The sequence below is a fragment of the Tamandua tetradactyla genome, chromosome 5 (assembly GCF_023851605.1).
Source record: "Tamandua tetradactyla isolate mTamTet1 chromosome 5, mTamTet1.pri, whole genome shotgun sequence".
Classification (NCBI taxonomy): domain Eukaryota; kingdom Metazoa; phylum Chordata; class Mammalia; order Pilosa; family Myrmecophagidae; genus Tamandua; species Tamandua tetradactyla.
This window is the reverse complement of record NC_135331.1, coordinates 62,467,037-62,484,089: the sequence shown is the minus strand read 5'-3', so window position 1 is coordinate 62,484,089 and position 17,053 is coordinate 62,467,037.

Here is a 17,053-nt window from a genome sequence, read left to right as displayed (position 1 = left end):
TAGGCAACAGTCTAGTCCCAAATGTTGAATTTAATTCAAATCTACAGAAAAAAAAATGTATTCCAGAAACAAAATTTACAGAGAAATGCCAAAGATATGCTTACAAAATGAACAGAATTATAAATAAAGTATGAACTGTGAAAACTAATGTATTAGTTAGGGTTCTCTAAAGAAATAGAATCAACAGGAAATATTTGTAAATATAAAATTTATAAAAGTGTCTCATGTAACTGTGGGAACGTAGAGTCCAAAATCTGTAGGGTAGGCTGGGAAGCTGATGATTCCGATGGAGGGTCTGGACAAACTACACAGGAGAGGCTTGCCAGCTGAAACAGGAAAAAGCTGAAAACAGGAAACCTGTCTCTTCTGAATCCTCCTTAAAAGGCTTCCAGTGATTAGATTAAGCATCACTCATTACAGAAGACACTCCCCTTGGCTGATTACAGATGGAATCCACTATGGATGCAGCTGACATGATCATGATTTAACTCTATGAAATGTCCTCATCACAACAGACAGGCCAGCACTTGCCCAACCAGACAAACAGGTATCACCACCTGGCCAAGTTGATACATGAACCTGACTGTGACAACTAACATGTATACCCATATGTACAAAGTTAGATTACATAAATTCAGATTTTTAATCTTATAACTACCTGATTCACTTGATGCATTTCATGATAGATTTTAATGTTAACTTCTAGAAAAATCCTAAAGATTGAAAGACATAAAGTTGTGATTATCATAATTACTCAAAATTGTAAGTTTTTAAATAATAGAAGTAAAGGAAATTTGATTATTCCTTCTTAATTAACAATTTTAATTTTTTGAGCCTTGACATATGTTCTAAACATTAATTAATTTGAAGTAGCTCATTCACATTAATAAAATCAACATTCACTTTTTTTCTCATCATATTTGTCCTAGGATTTTCATGCCAGTAAAAGATTGTTTTAAATTTATAAAATTAATCATGAAATTTCTGGTCACCAACTTCCAAGAGTGATTGAGTTGAAATATTTATTATATAGCATTAATTACCATGTAATCTTTGACAATGTCTACTGTGAATGTTAATCAACATACATAAAACCAACTTACATATTTCACAATAAAAAATTATACAAAATCTTAAAAAAACAGCAAGATACCTTCATTATGAATATTATAGACTAATCTTTCTTTTAAATTTAAATAGGAAATGAAATTATATATGGCACTTTTAAGAGTTACCCCCTTTAAGAATTACTAGAAAAGAGCCACAATTGACATGTTAATGTTAAAATTCTCTTATTTTTCAGCTACAACACCACAACCCCACAAATCACCCAATCTCCACTGGCATTGATCTTAGACTTGGAAAGTACTTGGGCTGAATATTATGATATTATTTCCGTGCTTAAGAGTAACAGCAGAGCAAGTCTATATTAATGATAAGAGCAGAGTTTTCCTATTTTGTTGATACAATCTTTCAGTGTGGTACCAAATGTTTGCCTTTTCCTCTTGTAAAATGGTTCCTCATACTCTGAAACTGTTCAAGATAAACTTGTACATCTACAAACACAAATTTCCCACAAGTACTTTTATTCTTATATTAAACCTCATCTAGAAACCACAAATGTCAAAATTATTTCTACTCTGCTGAATCAGCCCTAGTATAAAATTGGATTTTGGAGATAGAAAATGAAAATGATTTTCTCTCTCTTCATATACTTGAAGCATTTTAAAGATAGGTTGAAAATATAGTACATTCGGTGGGTTTTATAAAATCGAATTCACTAATCTAATGAACACTGTGATAGATAATTTAAATGCATTATCTCAGTTAACAACCCCAAAAGCTTTGCATAACTTTCAAGATAATGTCTGAAAGCCTTATTGTAATATACATTGCCCCTTATAATCTGACTGAAGAAGCTGATTCTTCAACTGATTCCTCATCTCTTCCCATTTCGTATGTTAAAATCTAGGTAAATTGAATTACTTGTTTTTCTGTTTGAACCTTTGTAAGCTGCTTCCTCTGCCTGCACCCTCTTTTCCAACCTCTCCTGGCTAACTTCTACTCATCACAGATCCTTCATTTGCTGATGCCCCTGGACTGTGTTTATAAGTGCCCACAACATAAGCACCCTCTCATGGCATCATCTGTTCACCTGTTTTACTCTGAACTAGAAAATAAACATAATGTGGTGTAATGACATTCATGATGTGTCAGTGTGGCTGGGCTACAGTCCCTATCTATTCAATTAAAAATTAATCTAGTTGTGCTGTGAAGGTATTTTGCAGAACCTAATAAGTTGACATTAAGTAAAAGAGAGATTATCCTGGATAACCTGGGTGGGACTGACTGAATCAGCCACTGTGGTCTTCTTAAGAGAGAGAGAAGAAATACATCTACGGACAACAACTGAACCCCTGTCCATAGAGCTTCATCCTGTGTGTGATCTCCCCAAGTGTTTGCTTCTCTGGGTGAACACTGACCAACATAGAGGAGTACCAAGTGTTATTTTTTCTGACATTCCTGTGTAAAACCCAGAGACTGGTGAGTAATATGTTCTCAATAAAATTTATAATGAGTAAAAATGAAAACCTAAATCAATTTTGGAACAGCTCAGACTTCTATTAGCATCCACACCATCGAGACCCCTTGGAGGAAATTGCTCACAGCATAGGTCAGTAGCATCACAGGTACATGAGCTTTTACTTCAATGCTCTCAAAATTGCTTGGGATACTTTTTAATATCTGTGAATTACTCCCTCTGCATTCCACTAAGTGAAAATGTGCTTCATTTTTCTCATGTTCCTAAATAACGTGTGGCCTCTTATTTTTAGCACATCATTTAATTTTCTGTTTCACAAAGAAAATGGAGTCTTAGAGCAAGAAACACACTCCAATTTCAACTGTACTTCTTTGTCCCAAGTTTCAAGAGAAGTTTCTCTTTTCTGGTCCAAACATGAATTCTAGACCTTGTTCTATATTATCTATTCTTTCATCCTTTACAAAGTTCTGCCTTTTCAACTACATCCTCTTCTGTTTTGTTTTGTTTTGTTTTCTCCTGATGATCTCTGGTCTTTTACTGTCATTAAAAGTGAGTTAAAATCTTTACCATGTTATCTCAACCCCATATCATGCCCTAAGCAATGTCCTGTTCTGTTTTTTTCATCAACACCAAGATTCTCAAAGGAACAATTCCACATTTAATCTTGCTTGACTAACCTTATACATTGCTTAATACTTTCCATTCCCAAGTTCCTCTAAAATCTTTTTTGCCAAGACCAACAATCTCTCAAGATGATGGACTTACCTTAATGAACACACAATCAATAAAAGAAAACTCCTTAAAAACAAACAAAACTAAACCAAAACCCCTGTGCTGTATATTAATACTGTATCTGACCCAACTCTAAACTTGGAAAAGATGACCCGACTCTCAACATGAGCAGAGGCATGGTAGCTTATGATTGCAGGTATGTAAATAGAGATTTAGTGTTAGAACAAATGTACCATAACCACTGGTTTCTCCGTGTGTTGTATCTTGTGTTGTATAAATAAGGTAATTCTTATTGAGCCCTAAATATACATGCTAAGATCATGGGAACAAAGTCATTGAGAGGAATTCAGGTTTCAAAAGCCCCTGAAGATTGACCATGTCCTCATATCGAATCTCTGTTGTTTTTCCATTTACATTTTATAGCAGACCGATGCATAATTAAATATACCCTTATTCAAAACGTTTGGGATGTATGTAAAGGGTAAAGCGAATGTAGGCAGAAAGGTTTTGCTTGTCTATTTATTTTCTTAAAAAGCCTTCAAAATTGCATTGCTTCTTTAATTTATTGTATCTGCTTTATGGGAGGAAATTTTCCTCTTTCAGTGGAGGACACTTTTCATCCGCGTTTACTTTTGCCTAAATACCACCTTCTCAGACATAGGTACATCCCTTATGCTGGTAATTACAATGGTTTAACTTCTTAGCAGTTGAATACTATCAGTATTGCTACACGTTTATTTTCTTAATATTTTGGGTGTCTCTGTGTGTGGTTGATTCCCTGTCCCCACTGATGAATTGTTGGGATAAAATGTCTGAAAAACACCTAGAAAACCTTGATTTTTTTTTTTTGCATGAATTTTGTTTCTAGAAGCTCTCTCTAGTATTTATTGAAGTTTTGCATACTAATGGTACATAGACTTCAAGTCATTTGTAATTCTAGCCTGATGCTTTATTTTTTCATTATCTCAGTTTCCATAATTACTGTTGTAATATTGTTCTAGTTTGCTAGCTGCCAGAATGCAGAAACAGAATGGCTTGTAAAAAGGGGAATTTAATAAGTTGCTAGTTTACAGTTCTAAGGCTGAGAAAATGCCCCAATTAAAGCAAGTCTATGGAAATGTCCAATCAAAGGCATCCAAGGAAAGATACCTTGGTTCAAGAAGGCCGATGAAGTGCAGGGTTTCTCTCTCAAGTGAGAAGGCACATGGCGAACATGGTCAGGGCTTCTCTCTCATCTGGAAGGGCGCATGGCAAACACAGGGTCATCTGCTAGCTTTCTCTTCTGGCTTCCTGTTTCATGAAGCTCCCCAGGAGGTGTTTTCCTTCTTCGTCTCCAAAGCACTGACTGATGGACTCTACTTCGTGGTGCTGCAGCATTCTCTGCTCTCTTTCAATCTCTCATTCTCCAAAATGCTTCCTCTTTTATAGGACCCCAGTAAACCAATCAAGACCCACCCAAATAGGTGGAATACATCTCTCCTAATCCAATTTAACAACCACTCCTGATTTGGAGACATCTCCAGAGAGATGATCTAATTACAGATTCAAACATGCAATATTGAATAGGGATTATTCTTCCATTTTATGAAATGGGATTTGGATTAAAACATGACTTTTCTAGGGTCTATATATCCTTTCAAACCAGCACAAATACCATATTGTTTTGCAATATATTAAATAATAAACCATATTCTCATTGATGTACCTTTATTTATGGATAGAAAGACCAAATTCTTCCTAAAATAAATTAAAGATGAATGACTTTATAAATGAAAATAAAATTTAAGTCTAGTTTTTTTAATGACAGAGAAATAAACAAAAATGCTAAACAAATATTAGTTTATTTGATTAGATTGATTTTATATTCTAAATGCATAGAAATTTATGCTTAATTTTATTAGCAGAATAATTCATAATTATCTTCAGTGTGGATCTTTGTGACCATTAGTCAACCAGATAATAGCTCAACCCCCTATTGTACTTCATACAGTAGTACAGCTATAACAGCATGAACTTGTCAAAAGCTCACTGGGTTATACACAAGCTAGTGATTTAATTGGCAATAAGACAATAAGCCTGTTCAGGCTACATATGTCATAATATAGCAAAGAATTTCTGATGAAAGCTACAGATTTTAATTTTCTGAGGTAGCTGGTTTCAATATAATATTCATGTAGCTGTGCAGGAGTAAATGTTATCTGCCAAAAATCCATAAAAGGAATGGGGCATTTCCTCCACTGCTCTTATACATTCTGTGAAAAGCAGTGACTATCATTTTGCTTGGATTTTTTTAAATGACACTGTTTTCCTTTTCTGGCAGATGAAAATCAATTTTTCAAACAAGTCAGCCTCCATTGCCTAATCCTAAATGTAGGGGCAGGTTTATCACTTTCATTTGGCATGTAAGGCTATACAAACCTATTTGGCTCATTTAATTCACTGAAAGAGGCAATTTTCTAAATAACCTCTCTTGGCCTGAAAGAGTCAAGGTGTTGCCAGGTGGATAGTTTTGTCCTTTCTCACTGACACAATCATGCCAGGATTCTTACTATGGGTTTACAAACACAAAAGCACATACGACGTACAAATAAGCAAATAGATTAATACTCTTTTGGTACCGGATAGCCTTCTCTTAACTTTTGCAACCAGAAGATAAAAAGAAGCATTTCATTTATAGCAACAATCGATATTTGAAAACTTTTGTATTGCAAAGTATAACATATATACAAAAAAGTGCACAAAAAAATCTATAGTTCTGTAAATCAAGAACACCCATGTAACAATCATTCAGGTCAAGAAATAGAACACAACTAGCACCCAGAAATCTTTCTATGCCCCTCTTTATCCTTCACTTCTCTCTCCTCCCCCAAAGTAACTCCTCCCCCATAGTTTGTTTAATTTTGACAGTTTTAATAGTTTAATAAAAGGTACAGTACAATATTCATTCTTTGGTATCTAACACATATTTGAGATTCATATATGTTATTTTGCATCACAAAAATTCATTTATATTCATTGCTATATAACTTCTGTTATGTGAGGTCAGCAATTAACATTCTTATACAATCTCTCTATGCATTCATTTCTGATGATATATACCCAGGAATGAAATTGTTGGATCATGAGATATGCAGATATGCAACTTACTAAATGACGCTAACCTGTTTTCTAAAATGTTTGCACCAATTTACCCTCCCATCAGGAGTATTCGATACTTGCTCCATAGATTCTCCAATATTTGGTGTTTACACTTTTAGAGTTGGGTGTTGGGTAAAAAATGCTGTGGTGATTTGAAGTTGTATGTGCTCAAGAAAAACATGTTCTCAATTATAATCCCTTCCTATGGGTGTAAACCCATTGTAAGTAGGACCTTTTGATGAGGTTACTTCAGTTAAGGTGTGCCCCCACCTAATGCAGATGAGCCTGAATCCCATAACTGGAGTTTTTATAAGAGGATGAAATCCAGACAGAGAGAAAATCAGAGAAGCAAGAAGATGAAATCTATGAAAGCAAGAGAGGGGAAAGACCAGTAAATGTTGCCATGTGTCTTGCCATATGATCAAGGAACTGAGGATCAATGGCAGCTGGTTTTGGGGATGAAAGCATTACCTTGATGATGCCTTGATTTGGACATTTTCCAAGCCTCAAAACCAAGAATGAATAAATTTCCATTGTTTAAACCAAACCACTTCATGGTTTACTTAAGCAGTCCAGAAACTAAAACAAATGGTAGCTCAATGAAGACTTTATATTTCCCAAAATATTACTTTCGTACATTTATAGATTTTGACATTTTTTAGAGTACCTCTTCATGTCTCTAGTCATTTTTCTATTAGGTGGTTATTTTGTATACTCTAAATTTTTGTAAGTTATATGTGTAAAAGTTTTCTCTCACTTTGTTTTTTATTTTTAACCTGTTAATGATACTGTATTCTGAAATGATGCCCTTAATTTAATGTGGCCAAATATATCATTCTTTACCTTTGTAATTATTGCTTTTGGGGGTATTAATTAAGAAATGTTTCCCCATCCCAATATTGCTAAAATATTCCACTCTATTATCTTCTGGAAGCTGTATTTCTAGGACATAATTTTTAGATATTCAAATCCACCCAGAATTTACTTTGGGGTTTTGTGAGGTATAGAGGTCAAATGTCATTTTTTTTCTCAAATTGACAGCTGATTTATTAAAAAGATCATACTTCCTCCACTACTCTGCAGTATCCCCATAAACCAAGTGTCCACATAAGCATGTGTCCTTTGTTCTATTTTATTGGCTTACGCATTTGAATTGCTTTAATAACACAGTTTCTTATTTACAATAGAACTGTAAAGAGACTTTCTGAAAGTCCTCTAACAATGTTATTTTTCATCCAGAAGGTCTTGTCTAACTATGGCCACTGAATTTTAGAATCAGCTTGGTAATGTTCACAAAATACCCTTTGGGGTTTTGCCTCAGACTGTGATTTATCAATGTAATAATTTGCAGGGAATTTGACACCTTTTCTATATGCAATCTTCCGATTCCAAGCTGAGTATATATGTTTCTCTCAATAATATTTTAAGTTGTCTGTACAGTTTTTGTGATTTTTTTTGTACTGGTCTAATTTCTAAGTAGTTATTATATTATATCTTATGCATTGAAGACGGTGTCTTCTAAAAGATACTCTATTTTGCTATTCATGTTTGGTAAGTAGATATACTTTTGATATTTGTATATTTTGCTTGCATCCAGTAAACTTTATAAGCTCATTTGTTAATTCTCACCTTTATTTGGAGATTTATTTCTCTTTTATATGTACATTATTATGCCATATTTAAATAAGGACACTTATTTCTTATTTTGCAATCATTTTTACTTTTTACTTTTCATGCTTTCATTACATTGGGTTAGATCTCTAGTAAGATATTCAATAAAAACAGCAATCCATCCTTATATTTTTATTTTATTTTAAATATAAACTTTCAGCATTTGATCATTAGGTATGAGATTAACCTCAGACTTTTTGTACATATTCTGTATCATATTAAGGAAAGTTCCTTCAATTCTTATTTTCCTAAGAGTTTCATTCTTGAATAAATGTCTAATTTACTGTTTTTTACATATGTTACAATCAAATAATTTAATCTGGTAATAAAAAAGAAAGCTGTGATTATTTTTCAAATGTTAAGCTTACCTTACTTTCATAGGATAAAAACCACTTGATTCCAATGTATTCCCCTTTTTCATTTTCATTGAATCTGTTTGGTTAGTATCTTAATATATGTGCATCTATGTCCATAATTTAAGTTGATCTGTAACTCTTCCAAGTGATAATCCTCTTGTCATACTGTATCATTAAGTGTTGTTCCTATTTCCCTAATTCCTGGGAATAGTTTAGTATGATTGGCATTAAATGTTCCCTAAATATTTGGTTAAATTCATTGATCATGTCATCTGGGACTTTTTATAATTATAGAACTCTTTGGTTATTCTATTTCATCTTGTGTCAGTGTTGGAAAGTTATATTTTTCTAGGTTTGTGTATTTCATCTAAAGTTTAAAATTTAAAGTAAAGTTGCTTGTAGTATCCTCTTGGATCTTTGGTATCTTTTTTAAAAGTCTAAAATTTATGGTATTAGATTTTTTTTGCTCTTTATTCTGTGAATGAAAATGGGAGTAACATAGGCTAAGAGATCTGAAATGGAGTTGGAGAGGTCTTCATACAGAAGAGCCCTTATACCATCCCTGAAACTGGTTATTATAAGTGAAACCTAAGCATCTAACAAACCACTCCCTTTCTTTAAAAACTTAACCAATTTCTCAGATCCTTGCCCTAACCAACTTCTCCTTTTTTAATTTCTCTTTTTTCCTTTAAAACCCTTTGCCTGATAATCCCAACTTGGATGTAATTTAGGTTGCTACCTAAATCTGCCTTCCCAGAATTGCACTTCTAAGACCCTGTTCTGGTTTGCTAGCTGCCGGAATGCATCACACCAGAAATGGATTGGCTTTTAATAAAAGGGGATTTATTTTGTTAGTTCTTCAGAGGAAAGGCAGCTAACTTTCCACTGAGGTTCTTTCTTACGTGGGAAGACACAGGATGGTCTCTGCCGGCCTTCTCTCCAAGTCCCTGGGTTCCAACAACTTTCCCCGGGGGTGACTTCTTTCTGCATCTCCAAAGGCCTGGGCTGAGCTGCAAGTGCTGAGATGAGGAATGCTGAGCTGCTTAGGCTGTGCTACACTGCAGTCTCTCATTTAAGCACCAGTCAATTAAGTCAAACATCCTTCACTGCAGCAGGCACACCTCCTAGCTGACTACAGGTGTAAATCAGCCACAGATGAGGTTCACGTACCATTGTCTCATGTCCGCAGCAACAAAACTAGGTATGCTCACCTGGCCAAGTTGACAACTGAATCTAACTACCACCCCCAAACAAATACTTTTGTTGGCTTACAGCTCAGTTCATTATTTCCTGATTGACCCACTCTTCTTCCTTCCTTCCTTCCTTCCTTCCTCTCTTTCTTTCTTAGTTTTCAGAGAATAATGCCAGGCATTTATCAATTGTGTGGGCTTGCAAATACCCAATTCTTGGTATTAGATTTGTTCATTCTTTTTTGTTCATCAATATGTAATCTTGTGAGCATTACTTCCAGTTTGTGAATTTTAAGTTTATATGGGTGGGGGCTTAGATCATTGGTTCAGCCATTATTTTTTTCTAAGATATGAATTTAAACCTATTAGTTTCCCACAAATTGCCATTGGGATTTTTCTTTGATTTGTGGGATACTTGGAAGTTTCTCAGTTTCCCACATATGGATTTTTTCTCTTGCTTTGTTTCACAACTCAAAAGATAACATTTCAGTGTCTAGTGACTTTCATTGCTTCCTTGAGAAGTTTGCTGTCATTTAATTATTGCCCCTTTGAAGCTAATATGTTTTGGTTCTTTTCAGATTCTTTTCATTTCTCCAGAAATGTTCCTGTGTTTTGCTTAGGAGGTTTGCTTTTTTATTTATTCTATTTTGGCATTTTTAAGTTCTCTTTGGGTTGTTTGCTTGTTTGGGTCAGTTTCTGAAAATTCTTAGAAACTATATCTTCCTTAATATTGCTTTTGCCTTTTTCTTCCTATCCTCCTCTTCTCGGGCTCAAATTGCACATGTACTTGATTATCCCACTTTTCCCATTTGTTTCTTAAATACTCTTCTGCATTTTAAATATTTGTCTCTTTTTCCTGACATTTGGAAATTTTCTCCAAACCTATTTCCAGTTCACTAATTCTTCAGTTTTGCCTATTTTACTGTTGAACCAATCCATTAGTTTCTTAATTTCAGTTTTCATGCTTTAAATTTCTGGAACTTCCATTTGCTCTTTTTTTTTTTTATGTTTCTTATAATCTGCCAAAATTTACAATCTTATCACTTATCTCAGGGAAAATAATAAGCAGAGCTTTTTAAACTCTTAAAAGCCGCCAGAGGTACTAGGAATGATATCAATTTTGAGATCATTTGAAACTTGAAATCAATTTATGGGACAGCCAATCTGCTTATTGTTCACCCAGGTTTTCCCCATACTCTTCAGAGCTTGTCAAAAGCACTGCTTAGCTTTTCAAACACTGAGCTTTCTCTTTGAGAATCAGGCAGTGCCCCTAGTGTAAAAGTGCCACCAAACACCCACCATATTTAAATTTCTACCTTTAAATATTGACCTTTCAATTTTTTACTGCCTTTTTAACTCTGCGATGTTTTCATGGAGATGAAAAAAAAAAAATTCACCCATCCTTTGAAGTAGTCTTCAGTATGAACATTGGTCCAAATGACCTGTGCGACTATGTATCCAAATACATTAGAAGAATAATATAGTATAATAATTTATTTACAACAAATGACACATTATAAAAATAATGTTCGTTAGAATTTTCCAAGCGATTGGTGACTTCCTAAAGCCCCAGTAGTCACTTAAATCCGGGAAGCAAAAATTCAAGGCTTTCATGTTCATTTGTCAGAGCCACTTAAAGACTTAGCTTCAGTCCTAGTCTTCTTCCAGACACCTTATCTGTCTCTGCCTTCTTTTGGCTCAAGAATCTAAAAGAAGCAATCCTTGACAGGATGTGCAGTGCCTCAAGGACTCATAGTGAAACTTCTGGTTCTGTCTGGTCCCATCCTAGTCACTAAGATGCTGCCTAAATCCCCCAGCTGCTCTTCAGGTATACTGGAGGGTCCAGGATGGCTGACGAGAGTTTTTCTCTAGGTGATACATTGGTAAGAATCCCTACTTAGAAGAATGTTGATTGTCATCCCCTTTTTCTTGTTTCGCTAGTTTCTTGGAAGTAAAATATTGTTTCCTCTATTGCATTCAAAGTCTAGGGTATCTTTTCTCCTTTTTTCCTAAGCGGTCACTTTTTTACCCTCCATTTCCTCTTCTCATGCACCCAGATACTTTTATTTAGCCCCAGGCTGCTCTGTAAGTCTATGACTGAATCCTTTTGTTACGTACTTGTATAAGAGTCTTTATTTCTGGTTTGTCCATGGAGAAGTGGGACTGCAGAAAAAGTAACTTGGTAAAGCAACGTGAAGAGAAGCAGGAAAACACAGAGACAATATGTGAGTCAATATTTACATAAACCCTACATTAAACATATTCCATTTATGTATCTCAGCATCTGTAAAGAGAGAAAAAGTAGACTACTCTTGATGTCTACTACATGCCAGACACCATCAAAAAGATGTTTACATTTATTAAGGACCACAATTCTTTAAGGTAGATCCTATAGATGAGGAAATTCAACTTCAGAGAAGTTAAGTGATTTGCCAAAGGTCATATAATAAGAAAGAAAAAGAGTCAGAATGTAAACCCAATTTGTCTTGACTTCTAACTAGACCCTCATTTTTCTATTTTGTGCTTATACTTTTGTGAGTGATATAAAACTACACGTCTTTGGTTTATACCTTTTCTCATTTAAGATTTTATGTCTGACTTCCTTCTCATTTTTCACAAGCCTAAATATGTAGAGCTGAAGAATTTTCACAGGCAACAAGTCAATCTATATTAAAAATCAGTAACTATTAGATCAAAGTAAGACCCTGTTTCTTATCTTATTCTCTCTGTCCAGCCAAAAATTGGGACAAAAAGGGGCATTGGTTTGCTTTTTAATCCTTTGTAGATGCTAATTCCAGTAAATAGTTGCCTCACAGTACACAAAGTGTTGTGAGTAGTTGTTATTTAAACAGAATTGTTGGAAAAGGAGAAGGAAGATTTATATAGAGGATGGGTTTATAAAGAAGAATATTGATCATATTTACATCTGATAAGCACTTATTATTGGGCAAGTCTCTAACAGAGAGCTTTGCATTTATTATCTAATTAATAATGACATGGGTCATTAATCTTCATCTTAGCTCTATGAAGTAGCTAGTATACTGTCCCCATTTTGTAAATGATGAGACAATGTGGAGGAGATATGAGCATAACTTTAATGTAATGACAATTTTTAGTAGTACTGTTTCTGCTTTAGATCAGTGATTCCACAACTTTAGCATGCACATGAATTATTCTGGAATTTCATTAAAATGCAGATTCTACTTCAGTAGGTCTTTTATGGGACCTGAAATTCTCCATTCCAATAAGTGCCATGAACTATATTTTAGGAAATATGGCTTTAGACCATTAATTTTTCCTTCATGGTATTCTCCATTTCAAAGAGTCTTCAAAGTATATTTATGTTAGGTAAAACTCAAAAGAGTATTAAATATATAAATTTATCAAATAAACATTGAGGATCAAATACATTTCAAAGGTCAAAACACTAATTTCACGAAGACAGTTCTAGTTAAAAAAAAATTAAGTAGAAGCATCTCCCTTTCTCCTTGCTTTCAACATACTTTCCATGCACACAAAGTACATTACCATCTATGCCCTATACACAGACCAGTAACAAAAGACTAATTTATAAAGCATTTACTATGTTCCAAAAACTATACTAAAAGTTTTAAGAAAATTACTTCATTTAGGACTATTAGCAATCTATGAAGTGTTATTATTATCCAATTTTTTTTTTCTTCTTTTTTACATGGGCAGGCACCGGGAATCGAACCTGGGTCCTCTGGCATGGCAGGCAAGAATTCTTGCCTGCTGAGCCACCATGAATGCCCTTATCCAAATTTTTTATGTAAAGAAATAGGAGCATTAGGAATTCAATTTTCCAATGTCATTAGCATTGACTAAATTCTGAGTCTTCTGATCCTTGTCTACCAATCTTACCACTCATTTCTGCTTTATGCTTTGCTTCCTGTATATTAAACAGAAAGATCCTTCTGAGTTAGCATCTCGATGCAGAGTTCACAGTGGGAATCTTATAAGATAGGCTGCTGCAGACAGTGAAATAAAACAGTCAGCAAGAGAAGAAGTAAAATCATTGTCAAGCCATTACTGGATTATAATATGGCCAAAACCACAGCTAGTAATGTTATACTGAGGTTCCAGCAAAGAAAAGAATGAGTGACAGGAAGAGAATATGGGAGGTTACAGAGTAGGAGTGTTCAAGTACATGAAGCTGGTTATATCAAGAGTCAAATGATAAATGAAAGAATATTGATAGCCCATGTGGTTTTGATGCTGGCTGAATAATAGAGCAGCATACCTGATAATTGATAGCTTAAACAACTGTGTGATTTTAAACTTTGTACTTTTTGCATACAACTCTGGCTTCCCATTCTATCAATGTCTCCAGGGACTGACTCATGTTTCCTGCTTTTATCCATATACTGGAACAATACCTGGCTCAGACGTTGTTCCATAAACTTTAGAAGTTGTTATAGCCATGTATTTGTTTTCCAAGATCATAAATGGCATGGCTTCAAACAAAACAAATTTAATATTTTACATTTCTGTACACAAGAAATCTGGTGGGGGTTATGGAAATACTCATTCATATTTATGGCAGAATTCAGTTCCATTTGGTTGTTTCCTTGCTGATTTTCAGTTGAGGACCATTCCAGTTTCTAAAGACCACTCACATTCCTTGGATCATGTCCCCCTTCCTTTAACTTCAGAGCCAGCAATGGTGGCTAGAATCCTTCTCATGTTTCAAATCCCCTCTGCCTTTTCTTCTGTCACATCTCTCTGACATCTTTCCCCTCTCTCTTTGACACTTGCCAAGAAAAAAGTTTTCTTCATTTAGGGATTTTTGTGATTAGATTAGGTGTGTCTTGGTAATTCAGGTTTCTCTTCCCATCTCAAAGATGGAATCACATCTGCAAAAATCCCTTTCTAAGCAATTTCACTTATTCACAGGTTCTGGGGATGAGGATGTGGACATCTTTGAGGAACCATTGTCTTGTTATCACAAGCCTACTATGTGGAGCCTTAAAATAATGCAACTTATTTTAGTCAGGTTTATTAGCCACAAGGACAGAGTACACTAGTTGAAACATAACAGAAATTTGTTAGTGGAGGTTAGCTAGCGCTCAGAAGTTGTAGGACTGTCAGAAAGTTGGACTTAGAAGTTATACAAAGAGAAACAATATTCAAACTATGCCACTGATCTGCTCATAGGCATGGCAGCTGAATCGGCATTATGAACAATGACCCTGGTATCCTATCCCCAGCCATTTTGCCATGGGTGCTTCTCAGATTTGGTGTCTGTACCAAGATCTGCCACATTCACCTGGTACGAGTTTCTCAAAAAGACTTGCTTCCTCTGTTTTTTCCTTGTTGATTGTGGGGATACATTTCATTGGGGGAATGTGTCTTAGCTTCAGTGGAGGCCACAAAATTCAATGTTGGATTCTTTCGTGTTGTCAGTTTTACCAAATTTAGAGCAAAGATAGTGAAAAACGTTAGGTCATTATTATGACACTATATCCTCTATGATTTTCCTTCTCAGATTGTTTTTGTTTCCCAGCTGCTAAAACAAATACTGTACAATAAGTTGACTTAACTACAGGAATTAACTGGCTTACCACTTCAGAGTCCAAAAGGCTTCTTTCTCCCCAGATCAGTATTTTCTGGATAGCTGGCAATCCTTGGAACTCCTTGGCTTTCCTGTCACAGGGCAATGCACATGGTGCTATCTTTTCATTTCTCTTCCAGGTTCAGTTGACTTCCACCTCCTAGCTGCTCCCCATAGCTTCTCTTTCTCTGTGGTCTTCTCTGTAAGGCTTCCAGTTATACGATTAAGAATCAGCTTGCTTCAGCTGGACCTCACCTTAACAAAAGTATCTTCATCAAAATTTTCTACGTACAATGAGTTCAGAGCTACAAGATTGGATTAAGATGAATAATGTTTTTTTTCTGGGGTGCATAGCTCCAAGCCACCAAACACGTGAAGCTCTAAGAAAAGTAATACCAGCCTGGATGCGTCTCACCACCAAAGAGGAAGGAAAATGGTTACCCAGGCTACTTCAACACCCTGAGAATTCTGATTCCACTCTGCTAGTAAGATTCATAGTTGTATTTTGAAGAGATCACACCATTTAAAAAATCAATAACTCATAGAATCATAAAAGTTAAGCCTCACATATATCTTAAGAGCTCTTATAAATCTTCAGTAGGGCTGAAGATTTATGATGATTTCGATACTCATAACAAATATGAGTGGAATTTCATAACAATTCAGGATGCTTTTCCTCATTTCTAGGATCCCAAAGCCTGCATTGAATGACACTAATATTAGTCTGTGTTGCATACAAGTTTCAGATTACAAACTATATTAATCACAGTAATATTTTCTATCATAACTGATGTTCATAAAAATACTACACAGATAGAATACTTACTGTCATCTTCATTATGCTGAAGAAAAATCACTTCATTTTAAGGCAGAATAAATAAATAGGTTAGTACCAAAATAAAGGTCTTTTGATTTCTAGCCTAGTACCTGAATATTGCACCCTAGAGAATTAATCATATAATCTTATTCAAATAATTTCTACATTATATATACAATGTTTCAGAAGCAACTTTGACCTGTTTAATTTTTCTGTTCTATTAGCATAAAGACTAAGTGTAGCTCTCTTCTTTTAACCATTAGTGAATGATTTTTAATAGGAAATGTATTTACAATTATTATTTCTTGATAGTGGTGCTTGTTCCACCACGTGATCCAGTCTTCCTTAAATAATGATTACGTTTTGAATTTAGGCAGGCTTAGATTCAATCTCCTCCCTGTCTTATTTTCCTCCTCTCTATCTCGTGGAATTATATTGATAATTAAGGAACATAAATTTATATCATTCAGTTACTATTAATTCAACAAAAGTTTAACACAAGAAGGGAGATGCACTAGTTTGAAAGCTGCCAGAATGTGACATACCAGAAATGGAGCAGCTTTTCAAAAGGGGAATTTATTAAGTTGCAAGTCTATAGTTCTAAAGCTGTGAAAATGTCCACATTAAAGCAAGGTTATAGAAATGTCCAAACTACTATATCCAGGTAAAGACACCTTGATTCAAGAAGGCTGATGATGTTCAGGGTTTCTCTCTAACTGGAAAGGCACATGGTACATAGTGACATCTGCTAGCTTTCTCTCCAGGCTCCTTGTTTCATAAATCTCCCCTGAGGGCATTTTCCTTCTTCATCTCCAAAGGTCTCTGGCTGCATGGGCTCTTGTGGTTCCCATGGCTCTGACGCTCTTTCCAAAATGTTTCCTCTTTTTATTTTCTTGGGCAGGCACTGGGAAGCGAACCTAGGTCTCCAGCATAGCAAGCAAGAACTCCGCTACCGAGCCCACCCCAAAATGTAAACTTATCAAGACCCAACTGGAAAGGCTAGAGTCACACCTTCCTCTAATCAAAGGTTAATAC